Source organism: Ornithodoros turicata, chromosome 6 (assembly GCF_037126465.1).
Source record: "Ornithodoros turicata isolate Travis chromosome 6, ASM3712646v1, whole genome shotgun sequence".
Taxonomy (NCBI): domain Eukaryota; kingdom Metazoa; phylum Arthropoda; class Arachnida; order Ixodida; family Argasidae; genus Ornithodoros; species Ornithodoros turicata.
The window spans coordinates 64387543-64401120 of record NC_088206.1 but is presented as its reverse complement, the minus strand read 5'-3'; the positions used below and the strand labels follow the sequence as shown (position 1 = coordinate 64401120).

The 13578-nt window shown below is 46.8% G+C and overlaps 1 protein-coding gene across 3 annotated transcripts in view; it reads right to left on the bottom strand.

Moving 5' to 3' along the window:
• The window catches only part of LOC135397039 (papilin-like), an 85020-nt gene that overhangs the window by 49761 nt on the left and 21681 nt on the right, over positions 1-13578 (bottom strand). The window lies entirely within an intron of this gene.

The window sequence follows — 13578 nt, the reverse complement described above, 5'->3', positions numbered from 1 at the left end:
GTTCCGTTTGTGGCGATGCGCAGAAAAAAAGACACGCGTTTTTCTTTGTCTTGTTTTGTCTTCTTTTTCTTTTTCGTGTAAGATACCAAGGCTGATTCCTTTTACAACGTTTCTGGCATGCCGCGCGAACCCTCAAAGCCAGCTGACGGAAACAAGCGTGCACATGTACACTCGATCTGCATGCATGGCATAGTCCCATTCTGGACTAAATATAGGGAAGTCTGTGCGAAGTTTAAAATGCAGTTTAAGTTTTTATGCCGCCGCATTCCGACCTTTAAGTTGTATGATTATAATAGTTTGTTGAACCATTTCAGCTTGCTGCCACTGACTTGCACGACGTAATATTGCTGATGCTCAGTTCACTTATAAATGTGTAAATTCATAAATTGATTCTTCGTTTCTTTTAAGTCGTCCGATTCTTCGTCTTCCCAGAGGTGCGTTGCGTAATAAGCCTTCATTTTATCTAAATAGTTTATGATCCCACTGTACGTCGTCAGATGTTGGTAAATTCAATTTCAGTGTCATGCGATATCTTTTCTCCTTCGACAGAGAAATTACCAAGTGCCTATCGTAACAACTGCTACTCTTATGTCTCTTTTTCGTACATTTTTTTTTAATTTAACATATTTTGTGTGGATTTTCCTCTGTATTGTTTATAACTTTCGTTTTATTCATTTCTCGTACTTTGTTGTACGCTGTCGTCTGTGTATGATATTGATGTGCCTGATGTTGTGTATCGCCGATACTAAGGCCCTTGAGGCTGTTCTTGGGCACTAATACAACGCAATCTTCACTCTTACACTCACTCTCTCTCACACGCTCTCAACGCTCTCTTATTTGCAGTGTTTGGGATTAAAGTGTTGAGTACGCAATTAAAATCCCAGAGTGCTTAGCGCCGCTTTGAACTGTGGGAACTTGCTTATCAGAAAGGAGGAGAGGATCTCGATTTCCCCCTCTCTCGGTCCACGCCGTGTCAAGGTCAGCGAAAACGAAACGTGCAGTGCCATTTCCCTCCCTCATGACAGTTATCTCCCAGGATGCAACGCGCGTGCGAAAGTAGCGCTGGGATTTGCTGAAATCGGGTAATTTGCTTCTTCTTTTTTTTTTCTTCCTTATTGTGTGGACTTTCACTCGAACTCGGACTGGTTGAAAAAAGAAACAGCGCGCAATTCGCCAACTATTAAGGCTTCGTATATTAACAAAGTTCGCAGTAGTGTCCATCTTCGTGGTGAGATCCATACCAATATTTCGCCACCTTTCTCACATGGAGTTGTGTACCCGAAGGTTACACGGCCTTGCGGCATGCCCACATTGCATGAAAATGATCACTCCAATCACTCCAACAGATTCTTGTTTTGCCCACACCAAGCAGACGATCTGCTGACTGACTGCAGCGCCACCGCAAGAGTGTGACGTCAGGCGCGCAAACTGGTCTATGCACGACAGGAAGGCGACACGAGCCTTCGTACGTCACGTCGTTTTTCTGTTGCGTCCATAACGCCGGCTATCCCATAGTATGGATTTCGTCCATCATCTTGCCTGCCTATATATGCCACCTTATCCGTTTCGTGCTGACAGAGAGCCGTGAAGTTTAGTGGATTATTCAGCAACACATATTTGCAGGCAGCACTGCAGTATTGACAGCTTCCTCGACAACCGCTTATGACATCGACTTGGCAAACACGGAGCGCGAAGACCTCTTTTGTGCCACCGTGCCAGAAACGACCGCAAATCTTGGCGGGACGACATCATCATCTAGCAACCAAGGCCATATCATCATCTGCCGTACAATCGCGCGCGTAGCGGACGAAAAAAGAAACTGCGGGTCGTAAATTTTTGGCCGGCCACGCGAAGGATGGAATGAATGATGTACTGTGGCTTTATTACGTGGCCTACATAGCAAAGCCGCAAAAGCAGACGATGGGGACGTTGAAGTCGTCCGGATAATGATGAGTCATAAAGGCCGCTTTTTATTGGCTGCCAACTCGCAAGGCGTAGGCTGCCGTTCGTTGACTTTGGTCCTTGGCAGGCTGTAGGAGAACCCTTACAATGCAAGGAACGAAGCAAAGCAATTGGAAAGCGGAGTTCTATGCTTCCTCCTCACTTGATGGCACAGCGTTGCCATGAGTCGATCTTTGAAGAGTTTATAGCAGTGCTCTCTACCTAAGAGCGGCACGTTTAAGCTCCGCCCTACGCTCGTTACTATTGGCTGCAACAGCTAGTCGCGTCACTCTAGGTCGCGACAAGTAGTGCGCCGAACTGGTGGACGAAATTCATACTAAAACGCGATTGAAGGAATGGGCGCCGCCATTAGTTCTGCCACCCCGTCGTATAGTCACAGGAACTGTGAACGTGTGGACCACGACCATCTAGATGGTCGTGGTGTGTCCTGCCGTTTGCCGAGTTGCTTAATTTTCCCGTGTGTGTTTTCATTCATTTTCGGGTTCATTTCGTGCCCGTTCATTTTCTCGCGCTCGGGAACCAGTGTAGAAAAGATACCGCATCGGCCAGCACTCTTCACGTGAACAACTGCGTAATCGCACGCGGAAGCAAGCAGTCTTCTTTTTCCTTGGTCTTTCGAACGTTGATACGCTACTCAGATGTTTACCGGATGACTAGTTATATGGAATGTTACGTTATCGTCAGTCATACTCATTGAAGACGGCGGTCACCAGTATTCATTCCAATGGGAAAAGCGATTTTGGCAGTCCACCCCTGTTGTGTCGTCGCTGGGAACGAGGTTAATTAGCACACGGAGACTGGTGGTTTTAAGAGTAACGCGACCAGGTCTTGTAGACCTTGTCGCGTTACACGACACTAAGGCCCAAAGAACCGGTATTTAAGCCTTTGTGTGGTGTCGTTTCTTCTGTTGTGCTCACAGCATCAGAGTCCTCTATATTGCGTCTGCCTTTCAGGAAAAAGAAAAAGAAGAAGAAACTGGGCACAGTTCTCTGTGAAATCGACGCACGACGTACAACCCCACCCTCGTTGCAGACCGTCATCTATATACGCTCGTTATCCAAACGACGCACACCAGCACCGTACTTTTCAATGACGGTTATTTGCGGGGTTGCGGAGTGGGTTGGAATGACTCCGCACTCTAAGAAAAAAAGGAGTACGTTTACTCCTTTTGGGGATTAAATGCATTGCCAGAAAGAATAGTCCCTTTCGGGAGTAAATGCACGGGAGTAAATGAATGTCACAGAGCAGAGACTGTATTTCACACGCTGTTGTAAGAGTCCCACATAATTCGTGTGCATGCATGAAAATACTTTGAAGCAAACCGCCAACCGTGATATATCGAGTTATATAAAATCTTGCGCCATACATAGGGCAGAATATGCGAAGAAAGATGCGCTAACTGTTTCTTACTCTGTGTGGCTGGAAAATTGCGACAGTGGCTGAGTTATACAGTCTTATGCCATCAAATTGACCAAGGGCACATATTTACGTAGACTGTTGCATTCAGGAGAACATACGCGAAGTTCAGTGACAATTTACAGTCCTGGGGAGTAAATGTCGGGACTAAATGTCGGGTTAGGGGACTAAAATGGGGAGTAATTGCAGTCCAGGGGAGTAGAAGCTGCAATTACTCCCCGTTTTACTCCTTTTTTTCTTAGAGTGCGGGATCATTCCTCTTTTATAGAGCCCGGAATGGAATGGAATGGCAACAACGAAATTATTAGTGGAGTGGGAACGGAATCATTCCGCTTTTTCACCGGAATGGGAATGGCCAGGGTGATCCTGTGAAAGTCTTCCGGCGCACGTCAAAAGAACCATAGGTGGTCCGAATTACCCGCAGTCCTACCCTGCGGCACGTGCCGCATATCGCCACACAAATAGGCGCTCTGCACGTTAGTGACTTTAACTTGTATAGTGACTGTAACGCCACCCAATCCTGCACTGCTCGTCTGGCAAATAATCACGCTATCTTACTTACTTCATTTATATCGCCTCGTTTATTCTTTCCAGAATTGAAGGAATGAAATGGGCGCTGCTAAGCCATCCCGGGAATGGGAATAATCGACCGCACAGCTCTCCATTCCTAGGTATTAGGAATGGAATTAGCACACATCTCCATTGCTCGGAATGAAATTGGAATGGAATGGGCCACCTAATTTCCTGTTTGGGACACTGTTCTGATTTTACTCTTGCCATTTTCAAATAGTGGCGGTGGCGATGGAACTGGTTGCCGTAGTAGGACATTCTTAAGCGGGTAACGTAGGACTATCGCAGAGGAGGGACAGTGCGTCCTGGGCCGACTTCACAGGGAACTGTACCGACATTTGCGTCAAAGCCTTTCAGGCAAACCCAGGTAAAACGCCCAGACAGCACAGCTGGGCGCACGACCAGCATAATGGTTAGGATGACCATTTGTCATGCCGAGACTGCGGGGGTGGGGGGGAGATGCGGGTTCGAATCCCATCACCGGCTGTGCTGTCTGGGGTCTTCCCTGGGTTTTCCGGCACACTTTCCAGACGAATGTCGGCAGAGTTCCCCTTGAAGTCGGCCCAGGACGCATACTAACCCCCCTGTCCCCCACTCCTTCCTGCTGTCCTCTCTCCCTCTGTCCACGTCTGCACGCCGCTCATAGCCACAGTTGCTTCGCGGCGCTAACGCGCAATTAAAAATTCAATTCAGAATGCAATGTGTTGCTTTTAAATTACTCCTAAGTGTATTCCTTTTTGTTCCTTTTAGAGTGTGATGTCGTTGCAGCAGCAGCAGATTTTCCAAGAATTTTTTAGTTGGCGTATAGCAGTGTATGGTGCTAAAAATAAATTCGGTTAGTATTTCACCCGACCCCCACCCAATGAGGATTGCATAGGATGGGGGGGGGGGAAATAGATATTTCCGCCCGGATATCAGTTCCTCTACCACCTCGTGAGTGAGGGCAAGTATGCGAAAGAAAGACAGTACCGCCATTACACGTCAGATGTGAATGGCGTACGCAATGGAAGGCCATTCACTCCTGAATCACCCACGAGTATTTCCCCGAGATCTTACGCCCATTGGCTGAATTTGTAGAATCGGTAACCTAGATTGATAAAGAAGGGCTACGCATGCCAACAGGGGGCGTAACAACGCCATTGACGACTTAGGCACAGCCATTGTGGAGTGCCAACCGGAAGCAAAACCTCTAACCGGATATCAATTAGCAGTTTCCTGGCTCCGGAAGTGGATACCCCGGCTGTGAAGCCCGCGCGCTACTTGGTATCAATACTGCATGACGTCAGAAAATGCGGAAGCCCCATGAGCAGAGAGCCTGAGTACTTGCGACACCAAGTGAAATGGACTGTGCAGAAGATTCTATAAAGTATTACACGTCCTGTGTGAAATTCTATGTAACTCGTTGCAATGTTCCATAACTACAAGGGCCGTTCGAAAAGTACACACGGTAGGTCCCTGAGCCCTGACATACAGACACGCCAGACACACCGTATTACCGTACCGTACCGTACCGTACCGTACCGTACAGACACACCCAATTATTTGGCACATGAAACGACCACGTGTCCTTATCATATGACACTCTCAAATACACGACGCAAAAGTAAATACAGAGTTTCTGTTGAAGAACAAACATCGAGACAGCACCAGAAAGCACTTAAACACGTGTGCACGAAATGGAAACTAACGTTATATCACTTCATCTGCTCAACTAGGTGAAAAGCGGGAGGAAGAGAGAGAGAGAGAAAAAAAACGAACACAAAAGCACCACTCATAAGTACCTATCTCAGCCCGGACCACCAAAACTTAGCGGCGGGTCAACATCAAATAGAACCCTCCCTCTCTCCAGCATTCTCCCACTTTATTTACTTTTACATATTTACTTTGAAAAAGTAGCCTCAAAAGAATGTTGAATATGGGGAGACGCGGCATCTCGAGACAGGTATCTCGTCTGTTAGGCTCATTCCAAGAAACAAGCGCCATTTTTACACCCTCTCTCTCTCTCTCTTTCTTTCTTTTATTCCCTGGTATTAATTCCGCTTCCTGTCCGTAAAAACGCACAAGAAAAATCCAACTTCGTCCAACCAAACAAACTGTCCAAAGACTGACCACCCCGCCTAGTCCATGAAAAATGATAGCAGGTGAGACCGTTGCAGACGATGTTTTCTTTAGCAGACGACGCACCAGACGCGGTGTTTGTACAAGCCGGCACACGAAGGGACGTTTTGGCCCGGGAAAATTACAGTTAACTGCCGGCTCCCGCGTGATACTTCAAGTCATTAAGGGCATAGAGATAGTGAAAGTGTCCGGCAGCAGGTTTGGGGGAAGATACTGAAAGCATCACGTGGCTGGGACGAAGACCTGGGGGCCGAAGATACGCACGAAGGTAGAAGAGGAGTTGCAGACGACGAATCTCGTATGGTGCAAACACTGCCGTTCTGTTTACTCTTTCTTCTGCTTTCTTACCTATATTGCAGAACAAGACAAGTATAGAAAAGAGGCCTATTCCTGGAACGCAGTATAACGTGCGGCTCTATCGTAAATTTCGGGATTCGATCTTGACGCACCACCTTATCAGGTCTTTGATTGATGAAAGCACATTCTAACAGAGTCAGGTTCGTTCTAACCCAAGTCAATTAGACGGAGTCCCACAGACACACTTTACCGATTTATACGTAAGATTAAAGATCTCTTCAATTCTCAATTACCAGCACCTGCGTGCACTTGGGCCCCCTTACTGGATAGGCCCTGAACTTCCTCGAAACAGGTCAACCGATAAAGATCGACGTGGACCCACGAAATACGAAACTTTCACTGCAACTACGCGAAATATCCGGTTAATAAATCACGGCAGTCTCGCTACTTCCAAACGAACGCCCGGTATCAAAGCCATTTGCACACCTCGCTTCACCTGTGCGAGGGAGAGTCAGGGCGCCGGGAATACACATTAGACAATACACCTTCCGATTGCATTGAAAAAGTACTGTATGTATTGTTTTGCGTGTAAAAGTATTGGACGAGAGGTCCTATGCACGCTAAAACCGCACGCGTGTCTTTTGTTTGTTTGTTTTTGTGCAGTTTCTTTGAAGCTTTTTTCTGTTACGAAAAGTTGCAAACAATACAACAAAACCAATCCGTGAGACAAACATTCTGAAGAATATAGCGGTAAAGAGAACTGAACCTTGAATGTAAATATATATAAAAAACTAATGACTGTGGGAAGGGAGAACTGAATCACGAACTCGGGTCACTATTTGCACAATACAAAATATTCCAACCACGCAAACTCTCAAACCCCACCACGCACAAAAAATAATTAAAAAAAACGAAAAGCAAAAAGGACGGAACACCCTCCCTAAAAACGCAGCACCGAAGTCACGACACCGAAGCGCTATGCTGTACACGGTGTCACATTATGCGACGTCACATTAACGGGAATGTTTACAATGGACGAGCAGACACAGGCGTTACGTCAATTACAGCACCCTGCAACGACTACCAATCCTCTTCTTCTTTCTCCCCTACTACGCTTGATTCCTAATCCTCGTGTACAGAACACGTATTTGCGTATCGTTAATACTACGCCACGGATATTATACCGAGAGGTGCGACGTTGGGGCCTCAAGGCGTCGCTTCACGCTCAATTTTAGCGGAGGCCATCACGTATCGTTTGGGACGCGGTCCGAATGCATAAACAGGAAGTCTTCGTATCTCAAAGCGTTAGGGGGGAAGTGCAAATCTCAGTTGGCAACCTGTGCGGCCGGAAGAATTGGGCTAAGTTAAAAGTCGGCAAAGTCCCATGTAACCTTGTAACGTAAAATGTGAGGCAATCTTATGAGTCACGCATAGAGCTATGACAGATGAATTCAAGATAAATGTAAGAATGTAACACGAGGAAAATGTGTACAATAGAAGTACTGCGGATAGAACACAGGGACAGAGCAGTAAGTCGTAAGGGTAAGGCTGCCCTCTGCATTTGTGTTTTTGCCAAGCTATAGATAATATAACACAACAAGCTATAATATAACATCATAAATATATATAACTATAACAGATAAACGTAGAAGACGGATGATATGCATCGATGTGAACCTGCATTCCAAGTGACTGCATGATGAAGTGAAGCACATCAGTCAAAATATGACAACCCCTTTAGTTTTCGAAGCGATTCCGGTAACGAGGCTTATCACCAAAGGAAAGGCAAGTAGCCGCTATCGAAATTGCGAGAAGCAGCTCTTGTCTGCAAAATGAAATGAAAATAACTGAAAGCATCCATTTACCAATGCGCATATAGCCGTGGTAAATACAGGCAGTCCTCGTTATAACGAAACCGCTTTATTAGAACCATCGCTTTATTCGAACCATCGCTTTATTCGAAGTTCTACGCAGTCTCTGCCGAAATACGCGCGTCTCGAACCGGAATATTCGAATTGTACTGCCATGTGACTCCCCGAAAGCTTAGCCAAAACCACAATCGTGGCCCAAGCTGGCGTATACGGCAAAGCTAGTGCTCGTCTTTTCATTCTTTGCGCCTAAATTAAAAGGATGCCAAGGTGCTCATCGCCAAGATATGTTTCCTTGGTCGAATACTTTTTGAAAGAAACTCCCGTGGTGTTTCCGAGCGCTTCCGAGGATCTGTCACTGTTTTGGTGGGACTTCCGCTTATATCGAATTCACCAACCTCCCCTGTCCCGTTGCCTTCGTTATAACGAGGCTATACTGTACGCGAGAAAGAATGCCAATAACACAACATTGTTTGAGTGGTAAAACATTAACAACAATGGATGAAACGCCCGAATCCGGTAGTTGGGACTTATGTGACATATAGTACAAGTTGCTTATGCATGTCACCGACTTACCCTGACCCCCGATGTTTGGTAACACTCCCTCATTTTTTGCCTCTGTACTTCTGTTACAATTTAAACTGCACCCCCAGTTTTTTTTTAAACACCTTACGAGCTTACGGTTCTGGATAAACTACTGCACGTCACATTCGGTGAGAGGATACCCTATGTGTACTACGGTTTCGAGGCACGCTCAAGATAGGGCAAAATTAATGAACATATCAGCTATTCTAGAATAGCTGATCCATTAGTGGTCTACTAATTAATAGTGGTCCACTCCGGAGTGGACTGCTGTTATAGTTGTCTCAGGACGCAGGGCCCCAAACTGTTCGATATTAAACGAAACGTTCACTACTCAGTGCCGACAGCTCGGTGGTGGGGCACGTGATGCGAGGAATCTCCAAAGAAGGCCATCCGTCCTGAAAGCACCGCATCCATCTTCACCTGCGCGATCGATTTTCGATTCTTATCTTCTGTCATTCAACTTCATTCAGCAGGGAGACAAGACAGCAGGGAGCCCCGGCATCCAAGTATGGTCTTTCTTCTTCAAGGGCTTTCCGACAACACGTGGAAGCCTTACAGCATGGACACCAGCGCGGACGGACTGAGTGGACGTATATACCTTCATCATTGTGGTCGTGTTCATGATATATCATGGTGTAAGAAGTAACACTCCGTGGCTACGAAATGCACCTCTAACTGTGTATTCACACGAGTGATATCCTCAAGGAAGATTGTAGCGGAAGAAAAAGCGAAAACGCTGCTCACAGAGACGAAGTTCCGTCCTATGTTATATGTTGAACATTCACACGGTGCAGCATATCGGGAGTGGCGTACTGCGCACCTATAGCAGACGACACTTAGCAAACGACACCGTCAGCGTCTTTGCTGTCGTCTGCTACGGAATATCTTCTGGCTGTGTCGCAGGATATTCCCCACGGTTAGCAGTGTACGTGGACACTGGACGTTGAGCGCTCAGAAAGCTATGACGTTCTTCGCGTCTTCCGCTTCTGCGGGGAATATCGCTCGTGTGAACACACGGTAACATACCGGAAAGTGCCGGAAGTTACCTTTGCCTTCGCTGGTTGCATCAGGACAACCTGGATATCCCTCTTCTCCCCACTTTTTTTTTCCCTGCAGAATACTTCTCTGCTATGCTGGCGCAGGCTGTTAATAAAGCTGCTGTAGGCACTTAAAATAATAAAATAAACAGAATAAAATAAGTATTTTTGCCGGAGGGCGGGGGACAGGGTTCAACACCCCCTATATATTCCCGCTCATTACAACCAACTATGCAGAAGGTTCTCGCAGATCTCCATCTATTGCACCATTAGTTTGTGGGAGGTGGGGTCTGTGTGTGAGATGGTCTGTGAGATGGTTTGTTCCGTTTTGCCTCGATATAACCTTCAACTTATTGGCCCACACGACCAGACAAAGAAAACAAAACCTCGATATTCTCTTTTTCGGCCAGGATCCCTCCTGGCATACTTTCGCAATAAAGCCAGACTCTCAAAACATCTTGCTTACCCAATTACCGGAATGGGCCACACACACGCAGTTCAAGGCCCATCCCGCGAACTGAGAAACAAAATGACAAAATAAAAATAAAACTCCGTCACACCTTGAGAAACAATTTCCCGGTCTAGGCTATACGCAGTAAGACGTACAAAGCGTTAAAGCTTCCAGACACATATATATAGCGGGCTTCCACAGCAGGAATTTGAACGTTTGTCAGCGGAGGGCTCCTTGTAGAGTTGAGAGGACATGAACTACGATGTACCACCACTCTTTCCCTCCACGTGGTCCTCAAAAAAGGCAACGTCTGGGAGTCTCTTTGCATGACGTGAGTGTTCTGGAAATACGCGGCTCGCTCCGGTCTTCAACTCCGGCGAGGACCAAAGACAGGGGCTCTGTTGCGGAGAAGGTGGCGGCGTGCTGTCTCAAAAGGGTCACAAGGAAAGGAATGTGCGCAGGCGTTTGGTTACCGATGCCCGTTCAGGACTGGGTGCTCTACATATTTGCCAGGACAATTTGCGTGAACATGCAATTGATGTTATAACACATGTTGCGTGTGATGTTGGAACACATAGAAAGGACAAAAGACATCATTCTTATTTCATCTTTAATTTCTTAGGCACTTGAGGCTTTGTATATATTTCTACGTGTTCCAGCCTCAGAACATCAATTGCCATCATGGTCAACAGATGCCGCTTGCGTCAATCCCGTCGTCTGAATGTGTGTATGAGTGAGAAAATATGTAAGAGTGAAAGTTGGATTAGTGAGAGAGTGGTTGGTTCCTCCATTCAGATGACGCACCCTTGGAAGTCACTGGTGAGTGGTGAGACGTGTTAGCTTAGCTCAACTGGCAAGAGCCCTGGACCAGTAATCCAGAACATGTGGGTTCGAGTCCTACAGCCTGCCTAACGCTTTCAGTGACTTCCTTCTTTCATCACAATTTGTTTTTTCGTTTCTTGTTTTTGCAAAGTTTCACTAGAGCGGCCATATTCTCCTCTTCCACATTGTGACAATAATCACGATAGTGTACTAATGATAATTTGTCGCGAGAGGACCATGACAATGGTGGTTTAATTTAGCCCACCTAAAGGTTATTTAACGTTTGCTGAGATCTCAGCACCCGGCACATCATATTTAAAGGAGCAGTGAAGGTCTTTTTTTTATTCGTTTTTGGCTGCAGCGTAGTGTGCAACAGGCACGCTTTTGCAGGCACAGGCAGGTGCACTTTTGCGCACGATGGATGATCGTGCATGACATCTTAGCGAGAGAGAGAGAGAGAGGTCTTTCATCTGCACACACCCTCTAGAAGCTCCTTCCCCTCTTTCAGAGAGCGCGGGTAATGCTGACGTTATTGTGTGACGTGAAGAGTCCGCCGCAAGTAGCGCCACGCAGTGTTCGTAGCAGGGGGATTTTCAGTGGCATATAAATGATAACAGAAAAGATTAGACCACATAAAAAGCTCTAGAACTGGAGAAGCAAGGTTGTTAGTTCAAAAGCTTGTGACTCTATCATGTTGATGTGCCTGGCGTAGGCACAGTATACTGCATGCCAGAACATGACATGTAAAAACGGTTACTGGGTCACGTATAATCTTATCTAGTATAATCTCACGTCATAAAAGTCCTATGATGTGATGTCGCCCACCATGTCGACATACCTATTGGTGCATGTTAGCGTGTTATAGAAGCCTGTCAAAACCGGGTTCGCAGTAACATCGGGTTTGTGACATCAGTGCGCGCTCTGGCGATGAGTTCTATTGGTTCCTTGAATCACGTGACTTCTCCCATAATGGCGCTACCTGTAGAAAAAGTGATCCTGCTCCCTGTACTACATAATTTAGATTACAGGTACGATGCCAAAGGTGCATTTGTCTTGTAGAACTGTATACAGGTTTACACATTCCACGAGTAAAAGAAGCACTACGTACATCAGGTCGTGTCCCTTTACCTCTCAAACTCCTTGACATGTACGGGGCCTGCAGTGCATAAACTCGACAGGAATTCGTCCCATTCATCAAAGTGCATTCACATTAGACGGATGCGCCGCATAATGTGACAGTAAACGCGAGATGCGCGACATTCCAGCGAAACCTGACACGCAACAGAAAACTTGGATCTCTTGTACGGACGCGCGACCACCGCCTGGTGTCGTCTGCCTTGGCCACGTGGCTGACACTTGACATCTTCCTCTGTCTAGTTCCCTCCTGTCACCCGCTGCGACGATGCGACCCTTGTGACAGTTTACGCCACAATCGAGCACGACCAAACAAGGCTGGCTATGAGACGCATGGATCTGTGAGGCGCATCTTGTGCAGGTCCGTCTTTCTGCCGACTAGATTCTGGTTGCGCCAGGCGAGAACAAAGGATGGTACAGGGCACTCCGGAATAACTGCTGGCTGTCGTGGGTTTAAACGTTGAGCATTACGTTGATGCCTCGTTGAAAGACACGCACTCTATGTACTTTCATCCGGGCCGATTGAATGTGGGAGTCGTTTAACGCAACCAACCGAGATTCACTGATGGACCTTGCAGTGAGAAGAGGTGTCCGCTCAATAGACCTCTACTCGAGAAACGTCGTCATGACATTGGTAGACAGGCTGAAACCGAAACAAATCGGAAGAGGAGGGCTGAGTTCCACGCATGGGCACTGGTTCGCTGCCTCCTATTGAAAGAAAAGTAGAACCGAAGGTCGCATCCCTTTCAGGGACTATCGTAATCCCCTCAAGACCGTGGCTTTTGGGCGCCACCTTGTTCGCCCCTATAGCTTCGAGCGTAGTTCAACTCTACCAAATTGGTGGCGTTGTCGAACAATATGACGTCATTTGTTTACAAACAGGGAGAGGTCTACTCGAGTGATCCCCACAAGGGAAAACCAAACAACACAAACAACATAAGAGCTACAGTCACTAGAGGTATATTTCCTCCAGCGGATAATATTTATTGCTTGCACATTGGGAGATGGGGCATACGAGAAGACAGTGGACGCCATACAGACGGGAAAGCAGGCATATATATTCCGTTAATGCGAATATATTGCGTATTTTGCGTGCTAATGTGCTCCAAGTGTACGTCGTCCACCGTGCACTACGTTGTGACTCGGAGGCGTCGTGCGCCTGCCTATAAGCCAATCACAGACGTCGTTATAGATTTGTGGGCGGAGTTGTCTTGTAGAAGTTAACTTGTTCCGAAGCATATACAGTAGTTGCCTGCACCGCTTCGGGCTAACCGTAAGACGCACAGGTACACTGCCGAGTTACGCCAGCGCCGTGCCA